The 21,358-nt window shown below is 33.8% G+C and overlaps 2 pseudogenes; both read right to left on the bottom strand.

Annotated features, from left to right (window-relative positions):
• Nucleotides 1–1,992: 1,992 nt before the first annotated feature.
• On the bottom strand, nt 1,993–12,313 carry LOC112489578 (uncharacterized; annotated as a pseudogene).
• A 3,103-nt stretch (nt 12,314–15,416) lies between these two features.
• On the bottom strand, nt 15,417–20,917 carry LOC107404721 (uncharacterized; annotated as a pseudogene).
• Nucleotides 20,918–21,358: the final 441 nt, after the last annotated feature.

Below are 21,358 nucleotides of genomic sequence, written 5' to 3'. Positions count from 1 at the left end.
TTCAATCTTCTTATTCCTCTTCACCTTCTTCCCTTTGTCTCACCCAATGTCTATGGATCTTTCACTATAAAGTGGATCAAGGGGATTCTATCCTTGATTTGACCTTGCCACATTGGTAAGGATCCAATACTCTTGATGTAGGAGTATCCTATTAGCATGTGATGATATGAGGTTAAAGTGGTCTCTGCTCGAGTACTTGATGGGCTTGCCATGTAGTATTGTGTCTGGCAATACTTGTGGTTTCCATGGTTGCTTTCAAATCCTCTTTGCTTGTATGAAACTATGGGGGATAACACTAAGGTGTTTTTCCATTTTAGAGGTTGGATTTTAGCATGTGGTATTGTGCAAGTTGAAAAACATAACAGATGCAACACTAATGGTTTTAAGATGAGTGGATTGCCAGAGTAGGTGGTCTTTAAGATTTGGACGCTATTTTTCGGTTATCTTGAACCCAGAACTCAAGCATATTTGCTCTAACTTGAATCTTTTTCCTTGTTTTGCTATTTATTATTTATTTATTCGTTATTGTTAAGTGTTCTTTCTAGCATCTCATCTTTGCCAATTATTAAAATTGTTAATTGGAAAGATTTTTCTTTTTGCTGTGTCAAATTGGTATATTGTCTAATAATTTGACTCTACCCTTTATTAAGACTCTTTACACAATGTTCTATTTACTCTATCCCACTTTACGTTGGTAAGAATACTTGTCTATATTAATTAGAGATGTATGTTTGTTCATATAAATGCTATTTATATTTAATGTGTTACATATTTGCTTCATATATATGTATGAAATTATTTGTTTATTTGATACATTTGGAATAAAATGTTCTCTCAAGCATTGAGAGTTTAATAATTTCAATAACATGCAGATGAAGATGATGCTTAGCTTGTGTCGCTAATGATTGCGGGATTTTCAGGGAACATTTTCATTTTTTGCGAGAATGACGGTCCTGAAAGTTGTGGGCGCTTGTTTGCTTCAAATTAGTTCATCTGTTTGTAACGCATTAGAGACCTCATTCCCCCCCCCCCCCCCCCCCCCCCCCCCTTCATTTTATAAATTTTGCTACACATAAAAGATGCTTGAATGATGTAAGCTGGTGGATGCAGTAATCACTGTGCGCGCTAATAAACTAAACAAATGGAGCGAAATTTTTCTTGCTGTAACATCGTGTGTTTATATAGGGTAAACATATATGGCCAATGCAAGGTAAACATGCATTAGGTGGAAAACATCAAAAATAATATTATAAGGTTAAGGAAAATATTTAACATTGTCTTGTTAAAATATATATATATATATATATATATATATTCATCTTCATGAAAAATGTACGAGGACTTTTAATTTTTATAAATTTTTTAACTTTATTGGATTCTAGACTCCAAATATAGAGGTTTGGTTAGACCAAACATAGAAATATAATTTTAGAATAAGAATATACAAATAAGAATTTCCTATAAGTGGATTTTACTTTCATAAAACAAACTTCCTTTTCGTGTTTCTTTACTTGTCCTTGGAATGTTCTAAATGAAGGCTTATAGATTCTAGTGTTGGCTTTTTTCCCTTTTGATGATGATTTTTCAAAAAATCATAGCTAAAAATCTTTTTTGATTTTTGATTTTTGATTTTTTGAATTTTTGTCTTTAGTATGTTCATTCTCTTTTTTTTTTTTTTTTTTTTGCCCCCTAAGGTCAATCTTTGTTATTCCATTTATTTTTTCCCTTTTGAGCATTGTCCTGGAATTGATCCTAAGTAGAAAGATTTTTGTTTTTTTGTTTTTTTTGGGGGGGTGGGGTTAAGGGGCAAGTGGTGGATTTGCTTGCTTAATTAGGTTCTATGAATTTCAACTAGATACGTACCCGTACGATGCACGGTATATACAATTGTTATATATTATTTTGATAGTAAATGTAAAAATGAATTATAATCAAATCATATATAAAGTATCATAAAAATAATATTAAACTAAAATTTTCAATTCAACATAATTAATTTAAATTTTCAAAAACTTTTTCAAAGACCACATTAGTGGTTGAATTGGTAGGTTTTCCATCTTTATCACAAATTAATATCTTCAATCCTTTTCTAGTTGTAACTCTGGAGACTACAACATATAACTGTCCATGACTGAAAACTGGTCTTTTAAGAAAAAGTTTGAGATGCAAAAGAGGTCAACCTTGGCTCTTATTAATAGTCATAACATGTGATACAACCAAAGGATATTGTCTTCTTTCAAACTTAAAAGGCAACCTTGGATCCGATGGAGTTAAAGTCATTTTTGGAATAAAAACTTTAAACCTCAGCATTGCTTCCTAAAATAACTTTTCACTTCGAGAACATGATTGCCAAGCCTTGTAATGACCAATCTAGTCCCATTACACAACCTCAAAGAATGATTGACACTTCTTAATAGCATAACGGGGACATCGACCTTCAATTTCAACTGATGATTAGGTATCTCGGAGCATTTTATAGCATTCAAAAATTCAGGTGTATGAAGATCTCCTATAAGATCAATGTTCGAATCAGATCTACAAGTTGCATCAGAACATAAATATGTATTTTCCTCAGTTCGATTAAGGAACTCACGTAGTCATTTATGGATTCAACAATGTCAAGGGTTGGAGCAAGTATGGCTCTTTCTTGCAAATATGATGGGTCATTAATATTCTCTGAGAAAGAATGATATGTGCTATTTACAATAGATGCAGCTGAATCATCTGTATCCTTTATCAAAAGATCATCAGGTATATCAATCATTGCATGACCATCATTCGGACTGCCAATTATTCCATCTCCACTACTTGATATCCATTCTGAAAAAGCCTTCAATTCATCCTTGTCAATGTCCGAGTCAATACTTTGAAGTCTCATGTTCTTTGTCAACTTCAAAACCTTACAATATTTTCACGAATATGATGAGTTTAAAGTTGGGAGACTAATGTCTTGCCTACTTCCTTTTGGGATAACAGGCAAAATTTGTTTGAAATCTCCTCCAAACACAACAGTTTTACCTACAAAAGGTTGCTCCAAACTTATTAGATTGCTAAATCTTAAAATATCTCTCATAGTCCTATCCAACGCTTCAAAATAATATCTATTCATCATAGGTGCTTCATCCCAAATGATAAGTTCGGTTTTGACAATTAACTCAGCAAGTGGACTACCTTCCTTAATGTTGCAAGTTGAATCTTCATTTAGAGCAAGAGGCATAGCAAACCTTGAATGTGCTGTCCTACCTGCTGGCAGAAGAGGAGATGCTATACCACTCGATGCTACAGTCAACACAATTTTCCCCTTCGATCTCAATGCTGCTGATAGAGTTTTCTAGATAAAATTTTTCCTAGTACCTCTATATCCATACACAAAGAATATACCGGATTTGACACCTTCAACAGCACCCACGATTTACACTCAAATCGATCTTTTCTCCCATGGATGTAAAAGAAAACATGCTGTTGTATGACCGAATATTTTCAAGCAAATGCTTGCTTTTGTCGTCTGCACCATAAAGTTGATACTTAAGAATTTAAGGAGGGTCTTGCAACATTGGAAGCTCCCCTTTCCCTTGCATACAACACAAAGAGAATTTTGATTTTGATGAATTGTAATCCTTTCTAACTCTTTCATCATACCAAAATAATGCACCACAAAATTCACATTTATTGCAAGGATCTCCGATATCTCAATGGTCTGCATTAAATTCATAAAGGGTAAATACTATTAAAATTCACATATAAGCAATTTTGAAATAAAAACAATAAAATCCTAAAAACATACCCATAGTTGAGAAGTCACCGCATTCCACTTCATCCCCTAAAAAAAGGTACAACAATTAGTAAGTAATCAAATTATAATAGTACATTTGCTTATGACAATTGGAATTCTGTATAATAATAATTGTACCATCATATTTGCAATCACCACTCCTTGCGACATCAGAATTTATAGGATTTTCATTACCTACAACATAGCAAACTAATGAGACTAAATAAATAATCATATAGTTTTAAATTAAAAAAATTAAAATAAGTAACTAATGTACTTTAAAAGGTTAGAATACACCAATAATATTCGATTGAATATTATGTACTGGCAAATCTATTTCCATGATCACTTCTGAAACAATAATTATGGATTTGACTAAAAAAGTCAATTAATAGTATTAATTTAAATAACCGATTTTTTTTTTCATAAAGCACCGTACCATTATTTAAGTTGCATGCGTTTTTTGAAAAACCTTTAGAAACATGTTTATCTAAAGAAGTATTTGACATTGCAGTAAAACCTTCAACGGTATCCATTATTACTATGTGCTTCCCAGAAGGTAGTGCATTTAATGGTGTAGATGCTTTGTTGCATTTATCATATCCAAAACTCCCTTGAGAGAAGTTGGTATTATTGACAAATGTGCAATGCCCTCCTTCTCTTTGCAAAAGTGCCACAAAATTGATATTTTCTATTAGTAAATCTTTATCTTTTGAAACTGCTAAAATGTAAATTAAATAAATAAATAAATAAATAAAAATACCATATGTGACATCACTTAAAGGGGTTCTTGGGCAACTTTGTGAGCTTCTTAACAAATCTTGACTTTGACAAATAGCCTTTGTGTTTGGTGAAACAAAACGACCATCTTATGCTCTTGTTTGAGATGGTATATTTTCTGTATGTTGTCCAAATATAGTTACTATGAGCATGTTACAAGGAGAAATTGTAAATCATTGTATACAACATGTATATTCTTTTTGTATTTGCATAACATAGTCTTCCTTAAAAGAAAAAAAAAATTACAAATTTATTTATCCTTCTTACAAAAGTATTTGTTAAATATAATTTTGGAATATACTATAAAGCTAAAGCCATGCTCCAAGCATTTCTTCTATTTTTCTACTAAATTGTATTCTCATTTTTTTGACTAATTATTTATGTTACATAATAAATTCTAATAATAATAATAATGATGAATATTTAAAATACAAAATAATAGTCTAAATATAAAATTACAAAGTATATAATAAATATATATATATATATATATATATATATATATATATGTATATCTATTTAACAAAAGCTTCCAAGAATTTAAAGATTGGATTAATAAAAAAATAATGAAAAAAAAAACTAACCATCATATGTACAATGTGATCTTTGGCGCTTTTGAGATCTGATCTATATTCTTTTCATTCTTGCTTCTTTTTTGGACTGTGCATCCATTATCAATCTTTAACACAAAATAAATTTGACTGTTTTGATCGGTGCAATTACTGATTTGACCTTAGAGTAAGAACACAAAATAACTCTGGAGACTACAACATATAACTGTCCATGACTGAAAACTGGTTTTTTAGGAAAAACTTTGACATGCGAAAAAGGTTGACCTTGGCTCTTATTAATAGTCATAGCATGTGATACAACCAAAGGATATTGTCTTATTTTAAACTTAAAAGGCAACCTTGGGTCCGATGAAGTTAAAGTCATTTTTGGAATAAAAACTTTAAACCCCGGCATTGCTTCCTGAAATAACTTTTCCTTTGAGAACATGATTGCCAAGCCTTGTAATGACCAATCTAGTCCCATTGCACAACCCCAAAGAATGATCGACATTTCTTAATAGCATAACGGGGACATCGACCTTCAATTTCAACTGATGATTAAGCATCCCGGAGTATTTTATAGCATTCAAAAATTCAAGTGTATGAAGATCTCCTATAAGATCAATGTTCGAATCAGATCTACAAGTTGCATAAGAACTTAAATATGTATTTTCCTCAGTTCGATTAAGGGAACTTACATAGTTATTTATGGATTCAACAATGTCAAGAGTCGGAGCAAGTATGGCTCTTTCTTGCAAATATGATGGGTCATTAATATTCTCTAAGAAAGAAGGATACGTGCTATTTACAATAGATGCAGCTGAATCTTCTGTATCCTTTATCAAAAGATCATCAGGTATATCAATCATTGCATGACCATCATTCAGACCGCCAGTTGTTCCATCTCCACTACTTGATATCCATTCTGAAAAAGCCTTCAATTCATCCTTGTCAATGTCCGAGTCAATACTTTGAAGTCTCATGTTCTTTGTCAACTTCAAAACTTTACAATATTTCCACAAATATGATGAGTTTAAAGTTGCAAGAACAATGTCTTGCCTACTTCTTTTTGGGATAACAGGCAAATTTGTCTGAAATCTCCTCCAAACACAACCGTTTTACCTCCGAAAGATTGCTCCAAACTTAGTGGATTGCTAAATCTTAAAATATCCCTCATAGTCCTGTCCAACACTTCAAAACAATATCTATTCATCATAGGTGCTTCATCCCAAATGTCAGGACCCATCTAAAATTCCTCACCGGAACCCTAGACAAGCCCTGATCCCAGGGAAATACCACCGAACCTTCCAACGGAAAATCTGGTAGCACCTCCCCTAAGGGTAGGACTAACCAAAAATTTCCTGCACTGAAAACACACTTCTGTAAACATCTCCTTATTCCTACCACGTTACTACAATTTGATTCCACAACTTTACAGCACTACAAATGAATAACAGTAATCAGTGCATAATTAATAATAAATGTCCAATACAATATGCAGAGCATTATACAAATAAATATGAAATTAATACGATGACAGATAAAGAAGTAATACAAGATGAAGAGGAAAAAGGGAAGAAATACTTCTTGGACTTTCGGCACTGAACCGAGACGTCGGGCTCTCTCCGGACGATCAACGTCTCCCAACCTGGACCTAGGGGAACGACATTTAAAAATATGAGATGCTAATCATCTCAGTGAGTGCCCTATCTACTGTACACTTTTAATATTAATATTATAACAATAAAAGGAATTTAATTACTCAATACCAACAATTAAATAAATAAATAAATGATAAACATTTGAAAGTAATATTTTCTCTCAAAACCCTCACTATTCACTCCGTTGGAAATGTTTCCCTTTTAAAACATTTTCACAAAACCCGTTATTTGTATTTCCCGAAAACCAAGAGATCAATTAATTTAATAAATAATAATTAAATAACCCAAATATAAATAAAATGTAATAAAATATAATAAATAATTTTTGAACACTTTAGGGTTTGAAATTTCTATCCGAAATTTTATACTTGACGCACCACACCATATACCAGTGATGCCCTCCGATATCCAGCGTCCCGAGCACCGACTGGTGAGGAGGTTAAAGAGAGAAACTTGCATACGGTGCTTCGGCGTCCCGACAGCGCCGCTGCTGAAACCGTCATCCCGGCCACGGAGGGGGACAGCTGATGCGCAATATATAAGACTTGCCTGCTCTTGATCCAATGGCAACTCACGGGAGACATAATAACTTGCGCGCTAATCCACATATACAACCAGAACACCAATACTGTATGAGTGCGTCTAAAACCAACTACTAAATTAATTATTACCGTACCGATTTTCCAAAAATCACCGCGGGAAATATACCAGTTTTCAAATTCACCATCCCACATTTTCCTTTAACATTTCCGGTACGAAACCATCGATAACGATATACAAATAATTTTTCTCGTAGCACAAAGTCCATCAAATAATATTCCACGGGCATAATTATCATATTTAAAACCACCAATCCAAACAAATATTTTCCTTAAAATATTTAAACCAATTGTGCCCAAAAAAAATAATATAAAAATCCAAACACAATTAATTAATGAAAATACTTTGCTCATGTGTAATAAATACAATTAAATCACAATAATAAAAATCAAGGATTTCTTAACAACCCAAAATTCCGTTTGGCACAAATAAACATATACGTACTTATAAAATAATATTCGGTACCCGGGGGTTAAATACAAACGTTAACCAAAATTGACAAATTATAAGTCTATGGAAAGCTTGTGAGATAAGGATCACATTACCGACCTCCATTGAGCTCAATTCAACCGGCGGTGGCAGGAATTTGGCCGGAAAGCTTCGGCCGAATTTAAACTTGAGGGATCTCTCAAACGGTGGGGATTTTAGGCAACCTAGCCCCTGAAATGGACTCAGAAGGGTCGAAAATGGTGGGATAGAGGTATGGAGTGAGCTGGGTTAGCCGAAAACGGCGAGAATCGCCGGAAAAACTTAACCCGCCGTTGCCGACTTCACCGGCCCGATTTGGGCGCATCCGGTGGCGTCTGGCCGGGAAACTTGGAGTTCAGGGTCGCCGGGAACTGGGCTTCATCGGTGGCCGCTGCGTGTGGCTTGGGGTGGCCGGTGGTGGAGGGGAAAAATGGCCATCGCCGGCCTGTTGGCCGTGAAATTTGGGTGGTCGGTCGGAATTGAGGAGGTGGTGAGGGGTGGCTGGCACATGTGGCCACCCACCATTTTGCCAAAATAAAAGCCACCATGGGTGACACTGTTCACCCACGTGGACCTCTCAGACGTCGACACGTGGCATTTCACTGTTCACCGATTCAAAAATATTAAAATATTCGGTAGTCGGAAACTTCACACGTCCATAACTTTTTAACCAGATGTCCAATTTAAGAGTGCCGCTAGTCTAGGAACTCATATCGACGAGTACTTTACAACCACGTGAAAGTCAAAACAAAATTCTACAACCATAAAAAGTCAACTCTAGGCACCTTTTCGACAGTTTGAATCCCGACTTGTTTTGCCCATAACTTTCAAACCGTAGCTCCGTTTTCGACGTACTACTAGTCTACAAACTTGTGCCAATGTGTACTTCGTAACGGTACCTCATTCATCCTAGAATTCCATCCGAGTCAAAAAGTCAACTTTTGACCCCTTCGGTCAACGGTCAACCTCGGTCAAAGTTGGAAAATTTCCGTTGTACTTTGGGACGGGGTGTTACACCAAATGATAAGTTCGGTTTTGACAATCAACTCAGCAAGTGGACTACCTTGTTTAATGTTGCAAGTTGAATCTTCATTTGGAGCAAAAGGTATAGCAAACCTTGAATGTGCTGTCCTACCTCCTGTTAGAAAAAGAAATGCTATACCACTCGATGCTACAGTCAACACAATTTTTCCCTTTGATCTCAATGCTACTGATAGAGTTTTCTAGATAAAAGTTTTCCCAGTACCTCTATATCCATACACAAAGAATATACCAGATTTGATACCTTCAACAGCACCCATAATTGTTTCATAAACACTTTTTTATTCAACTGTGAGATTTGATACAAACTTATTATGGTCTTCAGCCAAAGCAATTCTATCATAACGCAGCTCGTCCTGTATAAGCCTATTTTGGCAGCAAGAAACATCAATGGTACCAAGGAAATGCATCATTGGAAAATCACGAAGACTTTTTCCACTGCTCCGTAAGATCTTCTCAATCTCTAGAAAAGTGTAATTTTTTATCTCTTCGTTAGTTAGATGCAAATCTGTCAAGTAGAATAAATAAACAATTAAATTATACTAATCATTATTATTATGTAAATAAAAACATTAAAGAACATATAAAACCTTGATGATGGAGCATGTTGCATTGTCTGTAGAGTATATCATCTGATAGATACCGCCAACTTTGTTCCCAAACAAATTCAGGCCTCGTTAACGAATCTGACAGCAACAAAGTTGCAAATAGATTTCTCAAATAATATGCAGATCCTCAATGGCTTGCTTCAGCTATACCATCAAAATATTCTTTATCATCATCTAACAAACCAAGTGCATAGTAAGCATCTCTCAAAGAATTATATTGAATGCCATTTATATTCACTATTTCTTCAAAATTTCTTGATCCCCGAACTATGTTAAGAAGTATTCTCAAATAGTACATGTCACCGCATCTTGGAGGCACAAAAAACATTCATCCAATTGCAAATCCACGCTTCCTTGGATGCCACTCCCTTTCTGAACTCTTCCATACAAATCTAGTAGGAAACTCTGCATAAGTCAACTCCCTCGCTTCAACATATTTTTTATTTGCATCATCAAAGCTGAAAACATCAATTTGCTCACGGTATTTCGATTTATGATAGCATCAATCGAATTAGTGTCTAGAAATATTATGTTTTTCTCATTGGGAAGATGGAAATTCAATCGCTCAACCGCAGGATCTCTATAATGAATATCAAAACCAAAAATTCTCCAATCTGCCTCGCATGGTGAAATATACCTGCAATCATAGTACATATTATTTCATCCATGTGACCATGCACATTACTGTCATTAGCGCTTCCATAAAAAGTTGCGGCGACCCAATCATGTCTTTTATTGACATATTTAAAAACATACTTAATAGATCTTGACTGATTACACCACTCAACATTCATATGAGCACCATACTTCAAAAGTAAGTAACGATTATGCGGAACGACATATCTATTATCCAAGGCAATTCCATTCTTTTCAATTTTTCTTCCGTTGTCTCTCCTTCTATATATTGGATATCCATATTCATCAATTGTAGTGCAATCAACATACCTTTTGGGGAAATATTTTGTACATCTTCCATCCAATATACATGGAGAATTTTTTCTTAAGCTTCCGCATGGCCATGCATCATCAAATTTTTAATTACAACATAGTATTCTGGATCATTTGCTTCATCGGGAATTTCGACTGAAATGATCTTATCAATATCTTCACCTGTTGGACATTTGTCTTCTTGATATAAAAAAAGCAGTGTATGTGCATGTGGCAATCCATGTTTTTGGAACTCAACGGTGTATATTATTGGAGCAACGTATTTTAATATTAAAATTATGATAGCAAACATATATCATCAATTATATATATATATTGTTGTAAGATTATATTTATGTTAGTTAAATAATATTATTTAAAGGATGCAATTTATAAAAAAACATTCATCAAATAAATATGAAAAATTACGTGCTTTGACTTTTCCAAATATCTTGTTTTGTCTAAGATCTTTTACCAACTGATCTTGCTTGACTTTGAATATCCTACAAAGTATATCTAGCCAGTCTTCAGGTTTTAAACCTCTACTTTCTACAAAACGAACAACCTCTGGCCATTTTGGTCTACATGTAAGTGTGATAAAAAGAAGAAGGCAATTTAACACGTTTTCTTTGTGAAGAAACATCTGTTTCTCCTCTTAAAATTGCTTCCGCCAAACCTCTATACATTTCGGATCTCAATTCTTTTTTATGGTACGTATATATGATAGACGCGATGATTCAACCATCGTATATGCATCAACTAAAAATTACTGGAACAATCTTTTTAAGAATAAAATATTTGGGGACTCATTATCTCTTTCTTGCAATCTATAGACAAAGAATTCTCTCATGCTTAACCATTTCCTTCTAGCAGATGATTTTGTGTCTGACTGCTTTAGTGGAACATCCTCTCGATATCCATCCTGGCCATATGGAAAAACCAAAGGGTAATTGAGGTCCAAGATATGAAGCGTTTAATTCGTTGATCCGTTTCAACTCTTCAGTTTGAGTTTCAACTATAATGTCTCTATCAGCCGGAGATGTTTCAAAGTCGCCAACTACCAAAGCTGCAACTTCTGCTATAGTTGGTAAATTGTACATCCTTCCGTTTCCTTCTCTCCTTGCAATGAGTCTGAACTTCAAATTTGAGGAGCCATGTTGTCGAATTGTATCCCTTACCATTCTAAATGACTTAACTAAAACATTATGCTCATCAAGCATCATCTTCAAGTCATGAACAATCTCAGTGTGCAGTTTTTTGATGTCGAAATTTTGGCTGATACATATATAAAAATAACAATCATTGTTAGCATAAGTAGTTATATATATTAGTATGCAAAACAAAAATTTCGGAAAACACTGATTACCTGACAGCTTGTATTCTATTTGATATTTCATTTTTAGTGTCATAAATATACAATTGCGCAAACTTTGGCAGTGAACCTTTTGGCGGCAATAAAATTCCAATCTTATGGTAATTTTAACCATGTAACCTAAATACAGGAGGCCCTCATCCACGATTTACACTTGAATCGATCTTTCCTCCCATGGATGTAAAAGAAAAGATGCTGTTGTATGACCGAATATTTTCAAGAAAATGCTTGCTTTTGTCGTCTGCACCATAAAGTAGATACTTAAGAATTTAAGGAGGGTCTTGCATCATTGGAAGCTCCACTTTCCCTTGCATACAACACAAACAGAATTTTGGTTTTGATGAATTGTAATCCTTTCTAACCCTTTCATCATACCAAAATAATGCACCACAAAATTCACATTTATTGCAAGGATCTCCGATATCCTAATAGTCTGCATTAAATTCATAAAGGGTGAATACTATTAAAATTCACATATAAGCAATATAAGCAATTTTGAAATAAAAACAATAAAATCCTAAAAATATACCCATAGTTGAGAAGTCACCGCATTCCACTTCATCCCCGAAAAAAAGATAAAACAATTAGTAAATAATCAAATTATAATAGTACATTTGCTTATGACAATTGGAATTCTGTATAACAATAATTGTACCATCATATCCGCAATCACCACTCCTTGTGAAATCAGAATTGATAGGATTTTCATTACCTACAACATAGCAAACTAATGAGACTAAATAAATAATCATATAGTTTTAAATTAAAAAAATTAAAATAATTAACTAATGTACTTTAAAAGGTTAGAATACACCAATAATATTTGATTGAATATTATGTACTGGCAAATCTATTTCCATGATCACTTCTGGAACAATAATTATGGATTTAACTAAAAAAGTAAATTAATAGTATTAATTTAAATAACTGAATTTTTTTTTTTTATAAAGCGCCGTACCATTATTTAAGTTGCATGTGTTTTCTGAAAAACCTTGAGAAACATATTTATCTGAAGAAGTATTTGACATTGCATTAAAACCTTCAACGGTAGATCCATTATTATTATGTGCTTCCCAAAAGATAGTGCATTTAATGGTGTAGATGCTTTGTTGCATTTATCATATCCAAAACTCCCTTGAGAGAAGTTGGTATTATTGACAAATGTGCAATGCCCTCCTTCTCTTTGCAAAAGTGCCACAAAATTGATATTTTCTATTAGTAAATCTTTATCTTTTGAAACTGCTAAAATGTAAATTAAATAAATAAATAAATAATCATACCATATGTGGCATCACTCAAAAAGGGTTCTTGAGCAACTTTGTGAGCTTCTTAACAAATCTTGACTTTGACAAATAGCCTTTGTGTTTGGTGAAACAAAACAACCATCTAATGCTCTTGTTTGAGACGGTATATTTTCTGTATGTTGACCAAATATAGTTACTATGAGCATGTTACAAAGAGAAATTGTAAATCATTGTATACAACATGTATATTCTTTTTGTATTTGCATAACATAGTCTTCCTTAAAAGAAAAAAAAAATTACAAATTTATTTGCCCTTTTTACAAAAATATTTTACAAATATAATTTTAGAATATACTATAAAGCTAAAGCCATGCTCCAAGCATTTCTTCTATTTTTCTACTAAATTGTATTCTCAATTTTTTGACTAATTATTTATGTTACATAATAAATTCTAATAATAAGAATAATGATGAACATTTAAAATACAAAATAATAGTCTAAATATAAAATTACAAAGTATATAATAAAATATATATATATATATATATATATATATATATATATATATATATATATATATATATATATATATATATATTTATATCTATTTAACAAAAGCTTCCAAGAATTTAAAGATTGGATTAATAAAGAAATAATGAAAAATAAACTAATCATCATATGTACAATGTGATCTTTGGCGCTTTTGAGATCTAATCTGTATTCTTTTCATTCTTGCTTTTTTTTTTGGGACTGTGCATCCATTATCAATCTTTAACACAAAATAAATTTGACTGTTTTGATCGGTGCAATTGCTGATTTGACCTTAGAGTAAGAACACAAAAGTGTATGAAATAATTAGTTTACCTTTAACAATTATCAATGATAAAAAACCCAAATAATAGACCTTGTACAAAAAAAGAAAAGTTACCCATTTGTTTTATTTCTTTATGTTAATCAACAACCCGAATAAAAAGAAAATTTCTTTTTTTGTTATATTTTTTAAAAGTGAGATTCTGTTTCTGATCATTTTTTTTCATCATTTGCAACTTGTGTTTTTTTTCTTTTCTTTTTTTTTAAACTACAATTCGTTCCAATGGAGAAAAAAAAAAAAAAAGAACATAGACCTATAGCACTTAATTTAGTATATAATTATATAGAATCAGATTTTTTTTTTATTTTCTTTTTCATTTCTCTATTTAGGTAAACATTTGTAGGCCAAATTATAATGTACTTTAAAAAATAATAAAAAAAGTTATGATTCTCTAATATATTATTTCACAAAGCAGTTTTATCTTTTATGAAATTTTATCTTTTGAAACATAATCTTATTATTTCACAAATGTAATTGCTTTATGGCCTAAAAAAAAAGAAAAAAAATTACTAATATATATAAAGAGAAAATTGGTCAATTTTACGTATAAACCTGCCAATTTTACAATACAAAATTGGTCATTCGCATTTTAGCAACCAAATATTTATAAGCTAGCTTCTATTTAGTACCTCAAGTCTTATTGGCATGAAAAAAAAAAATTAGAGAGAGAAAAAAAATAGTATCACGGAGTTAATGTGTCTGTGTATTAGTTAGGTATTTGCAAAATATACACCTGAAAGGGTAGATACATTTTAATGTACTTTAATTAGTGTTGCTTCTAAAACCAAAATATTTCAAGTAAAAGCTTGTTTGAGTCAGAGTGAGGAGAGAGAAATGCTAAGAAAATTTGCTTCAATTTCCTTTTTTTTTTTGGTCAGTTAAATGGAGAATTATAGAATTAGCTCTAAAAATAAATCTACTCATTCCTGATATATTAATTTTACCTCAAATACAAAACAACCGAGATGATACTTTTCTTTCTTTCTAACGTACCAAACAACATAAGAAATCAAAATGTATTTCTCCTTAATTCTCACTTTCCATCCTTCTTATTTTATTTATCCTTTTTATTTTTTTCCTTTCTGCGAAAAATAATTTTAAAATTATTACCACCATACAATAATAATACACCTGTATTTGAAGGCAAATGAAAGTTGCATTCTAACTTAGGTTTAAAGAGAAAATGAAAGTAGATTTGCATAGAAAAATTAAAAAACAAACACATATGAAAGATTTTCTCAAATTATCAAACATTTAAGTACAAAAGATTGGGGGGGGGGGGGGGGGGGGGGGGGGGGAACCCCTATCCATAGTGTAATGAGATGTAACATTATATATATTGTTATTTAAACCATGACATTCATTCAATAATTTTTGAAGCAAGACAAAACATGTGTAAGATAACAACCACGAGATTTGTCTTTTCTCAAACTATATAAATAGAGAATAACCGGGCTTGCTAATGTGGGTTTCTCTTCAAAAAACACATTACAAAAACATATATGTGTGCAGAAAAGAGAAACCATTTCTGATGGTTGTAATACTGATTAGACATGCACAAAAAGAAGTCATGTATAGAGCAAAGTAGACTTATATATATGATGTTAACAAACAAATTAAACTTCTTCTTTTTTCCTTGAATATGTATGCGCTTCACTCTAACATTTTCTTAATAAAAAGCAGACGGTCCTCTAGTGCAAGAACTCGTTCAAAATTTGTCTTCTATGTATCCTTATAGGCCCGCACAACATCCACTATTGGAGCTCCACAAATTGGGCATTTTCCACTGCTCCATTGCAACTCATGTGCACACTTTAGACAAGTGCACATATGCCCACATCTGAAACAATACAACAAAATTTTATACATACATACATATATATATATATATCCAAATATATTTTGAATGTTTAATCAAGGAAAAAAGTTTGTAAACTTCAAAATTAAGCAAGTACCTATACAAAAGTGAACACCTCGTAGCATATACAACAATTGCCTTTCTTTGGTGCCACTTCACGTGATGTTCCTTCTGCTTGAACTGCAATATTCAATTTCCATATGTACTTTTTATATAATAATTATGTACCAAAAAGAACACAGTTTTTAATTGTTGAATTATTGGAGTATAAATGAATGGAAGAAGAATGCTTAACAATGAGCCTATTTCATAATTAGAAGAAATTAATAGAACTAAATGTACAAACCTGAATTAACTTCCTGTTTAATGGATTGTTGCATGGTCATCTGCATGTCCATGCAAACCTTTATTGACTTTTTCAGCTCAGACATTTCATGAGACAGTTGCTCCATATGCCTTCTCAAATCGTATATCGCTTCCAGTTCCTATATCCAGTTAACAAAAATCCAATAGAATTTTGTTAATTTCAACATAAAATTGAGAATCATAGACAGAAAGCAACTGAAACAGATTTAAAAAGAAAAATTAAAAAGTACTTACAATTGAAGAAGTAATTCTGGCCGGAGAGCATTGCGTAGTACCATGATAGTAAGTTTGAGAAGGTAAATGTTGGTGTGGAGATGGAGTTGGAGATGTGGATGTAGCCAGATCAGACTCATCACCCACTTCGTTGTCCTGGTATCCCCATGAACCAAGTAGAGATGATGGAGGGATTTGCAGTGAAGAAGTGGATTGGTTAATATAATCACTGCCCTCTTGATATTGACCACTAATTACGATTTCTTCTTCTTCTTCCTCTTCCTCTTCCTCATCATTCTCCTCCTTCTCTTCCTCTTGTAGATTTTGTTGTTGCTGTTGTTCTTGTTCCTCCTCCTTCTCCAATTCTTGTTGATGTTGTTGTTGAGTTTCTGCTAGATGCATGCGCCTTTGCAGGAAAGTCATCAATTGTTCATGGTTTTGTTCCTCATCTTCTTCTTCGTTTTCTTGACGTACTTGTCTTTCCAAGTGAGTCACCATTAATCTCTCTATTTTTTCTCTAAAGGCACTGCAATGAAAATTTGATACTGTTCTTCTGCAATGGATGCGTACATAGATCACAAACTCATCACGTTGATGGAATGTATAAAAACACATTCTATATAAATATTTTTGTAATTATGAGTCATGAAATTGTAGATTAGATAATCAGTGCTCATATGTGAATCCACCCATGCTACCTATTTTTGAATTCACTATACTTAGACCTATATTCGAGTTTAAAATAAGGGAATGGGAAAAGGGTGGAGGAAGTTTTACCTTTCGAGTAACCGACATATCTCATTCTCTGAATTGCAGTTAAGCATCTTTTGGTACCATGCTTTCCTACGATCTTCCCAGTGGCTCCTTGGACGTGAGATATCACTAATCCAATCATAGTTGGTTTCTGAATATTGCTGGTAATTGTCTTCGACTTCTTCTACTGCATCATTTGTATCCCAACCATCAGACAACGTGGTTGAATCTGTTGTTTTTTGCGACTCAACGTTTCCGGTCTCTGAAATTGTTCCTTGCCGTATAACATCAGAACTTGGATTCAAATTTTCTTGAAGATCTTCAATTGCATACGACACTGAATTTTGTTCAAGCACTGGACTTTGCTGCTCAGTGCAATTAGCTTCATGAATGTGTGCACCTTCATTAGGTGTAATGGGGATGGAAGAATTGTCCGAATCTATGGTGTCATTTGCTATCTCCCTTTGAGGGCTTCTTGAATCAGTCTGATTATCACTGTGAGCTGTTGCACCCTGCTGATCGACACCATTATCGAATCGCTCCCTGGATTCGATGGAGGGATAATTTGTATCCATATAGGCCCGCACAACATCCACTATTGGAGCTCGACAAATTGGGCATTTTCCACTGCTCCGCTGCAACTCATGTGCACACTTTAGACAAGTGCACATATGCCCACATCTGAAACAATACAACAAAATTTTATACATACATACAAATATATATATATATATATATCCAAATATATTTTGAATGTTTAATCAAGGAAAAAAGTTTGTAAACTTCAAAATTAAGCAAGTACCTATACAAAAGTGAGTCAACTTTCACCTCGTAGCATATACAACAATTGCCTTTCTTTGGTGCCCCTTCACGTGATGTTCCTTCTCCTTGAGCTGCAATATTCAGTTTCCATATATACTTTTTATATAATAATTACGTACCAAAAAGAACACAGTTTTTAATTGTTGAATTATTGGAGTATAAATGAATGGAAGAAGAAAGATTAACAATGAGCCTATTTCATAATTAGAAGAAATTAATAGAACTAAATGTACAAACCTGAATTAACTTCCTGTTTAATGGATTGTTGCATGGTCATCTGCATGTCCATGCAAACCTTCATTGATTTTCTCAGCTCAGACATTTCATGAGACAGTTGCTCCATATGCCTTCTCAAATCGTATATCGCTTCCAGTTCCTATATCCAGTTAACAAAAATCCAATAGAATTTTGTTAATTTCAACATAAAATTGAGAATCATACTGAAACAGATTTAAAAAGAAAAATTAAAAAGTACTTACAATTGAAGAAGTAATTCTGGCCGGAGAGCATTGCGTAGTACCATGATAGTAAGTTTGAGAAGGTAAATGTTGGTGTGGAGATGGAGTTGGAGATGTGGATGTAGCCAGATCAGACTCATCACCCACTTCGTTGTCCTGGTATCCCCATGAACCAAGTAGAGATGATGGAGGGATTTGCAGTGAAGAAGTGGATTGGTTAATATAATCACTGCCCTCTTGATATTGACCACTAATTACGATTTCTTCTTCTTCTTCCTCTTCCTCTTCCTCATCATTCTTCTCCTTCTCTTCCTCTTGTAGATGTTGTTGTTGCTGTTGTTCTTGTTCCTCCTCCTCCAATTCTTGTTGATGTTGTTGTTGAGTTTCTGCCAGATGCACGCGCCTTTGCAGGAAAGTCATCAATTGTTCATTGTTTTGTTCCTCATCTTCTTCTTCATTTTCTTGACGTACTTGTCTTTCTAAGTGAGTCACCATTAATCTGTCGATTCTGTCTCTAAAGGCACTGCAAAGAATATTTGATACTGTTCTTCTGCAATGGATGCATACGCAGATCACAAACTCATCTCAGTGATGGAATGTATAAAAACACATATTCTATAAATATTTTTCTAATTATGAGTCATGAAATTGTAGATTAGATGATCAGTGTTCATATGTGAATCCACCCATGCTACCTATTTTTGAATTCACTATACTTAGACCTATCTTGAAGTTTAAAATAAGGGAATGGGAAAAGGGTGGAGGAAGTTTTACCTTTCGCGTAACCGACACATCTCATTCTCTGAATTGCAGACTTCTTCTGCTGCATCATTTGTATACCAACCATCAAACAACGTGGTTGAATCTGTTGTTTTTTGCGACTCAAGGTTTCCGGTCTCTGAAATTGTTCCTTTCCATGTAACATCAGAACTTGGATTCAAATTTTCTTGAAGATCTTCACTTGCATACGACAATGAATTTTGTTCAAGCACTGGACTTTGCTGCTCAGTGCAATTAGCTTCATGATTGTGTGCACCTTCATTAGGTGTAATGGGGATGGAAGAATTGTCCGAATCTATGGTGTCGTTTGCTATCTCCCTTTGAGGCCTTCTTGATGGAGGGATAATTTATGTTAGTAATGGTACAAAAATAATGCATATGATACAAATACACACACATGTTTGTTACAAATAATGCATTCAAACCTTTAATGAAATGCACATTCTCAAAATACAAGATTTTAGTGAAAAAAGGATTTACCTCAAATGCATGATGGTAGAACTTTGTGGTTGTTTATTGAATTGAGATGATCTTGATTCTGGGCCTTCTTGCTCGTGAATTGCAATGTTGCTCTGTAGCAATCTATGCCGCAATAAAGACTGCACACAAATAAGCAAAAACAGAGCATGCTATGTTCTTAGAAATAGTACTAAATTCAATAGCAATCAATAAATGGAATGTTATTCGATATGAAAGTCAGGACAATCATTGCCACTTGAGTTGTTGTGGTTCCCTTAAAAGTGTTGGTACAAACGAGACTGCATTACCTGAATTTGATCTTTTTGTGGGAATCTCGAAACCAGTCTGCGATCGACCAATTTTTCAAGCTCTCCATTCCTGTCACGCTCTATTTGCATAGGCAAATCATTAAAAGCCTGTCTCCCTCTGATCCGAGGTGAATATCTAACAGGAGAAAAGCCTCTGTGCTCTAATTGATCCGGAGTAGAGGAACATTCGTGCTCGCCAGACGGTGATGCATTGGTGCTAGAGTTATCATCACTCAAAGAAGATAATGAACTCTGTACCTGATTAGCAGCTGTGAATCTCCTAATAATATCTGCCACTCTTACCCTTTCACTTTCTCCTGAATCCAGACTTTGTTCTTGAGACGAAGAACAACATGGTTGATCGCTTTGGGCATTCCTTTCGCCATTCCAAGCCGAAAAAGAATCCTCATTCGCGGGGCAAACATCGAATCTTTCATCAACAGATGAAGCTGCAGAGGATGCAATCTCATTACAACTAGTGCCAGAATCACACCTGCTTGCATTGGAGTTCATACTATGAGACTTGCTTAGCCTTCTCTCCCATATTTGTACAAGAGAAGAAGCCCTAAGGCTTGAGATTTCACCGAGACTATCTGATCTAACCAGAACATTGTTATCTTCTCTCCTAGAAGTTGATGGCCCTGGTGATGAAGTTGGCGAATTTGCCAACCCCAAGGTGTTGACGTCGTTTGTTGGTGGTGCTTCAATGGTCGGCACCATTTCTTTAGCATCTCTTGCACCCGACCTTCCGAGAATCCGTGCCTGTCTTGAGCTAATCCATGAAGAATCTGGATCGTTGATTTGTTGTTGGTTCTGTGAGGTTTCAAGAGAGATTGAAACGCAAGTCTGGAGGTGGTTTCTGACCAAGTTCTTCAAGTTCTTTTGCAATGCTGTTTGCGTGGCTCTGGCATTACTCTCTGCTCTGCATCGATCTCGCCGGTTGTGATCCCTCAAAACACAACCAAATGGTGCACACGAAGCCATTTCAACCTGAGAGGAAGCCATTTTTTTTTTTTTCCTAATCAATGCTAACAAAAAATTTACATGTTTGTTTTTGTATTTTTATATTTAATATGTCAGCCAAAAAAAATGCATTGAAAAACAAGCAAAGAAAGAGAAAGGAAAGCAATTTTAGACCTTGTGAAATGGGAGAGACGTATCCAATTGCCCGTTTGCAATTTTGCGATATAGCCTCGTTGTACAGCTGCTAGGGGCAAGACTACAGAGAAACACAAACCAAAAAACATTGAAAAATAAACAAAGTTTTCATATTGTTAAGTAATCTAACAGAAAATGTTTATGGACCAAAGTGGTGAAACTAATGAAAGATTTATGTGTTTTTTCAGCTTTTCAGCGACAGAAAGCAAGAGTGAGACTATAAAAGAGTGTTTATTTATAATTAGGCATTTATTTGGTAATAAAATGTAAAGGGAAACTTTTGGCAAG

The sequence above is a fragment of the Ziziphus jujuba genome, chromosome 1, assembly GCF_031755915.1.
Source record: "Ziziphus jujuba cultivar Dongzao chromosome 1, ASM3175591v1".
Lineage (NCBI taxonomy): Eukaryota > Viridiplantae > Streptophyta > Magnoliopsida > Rosales > Rhamnaceae > Ziziphus > Ziziphus jujuba.
This window is presented reverse-complemented; position numbering and strand designations above follow the sequence as displayed.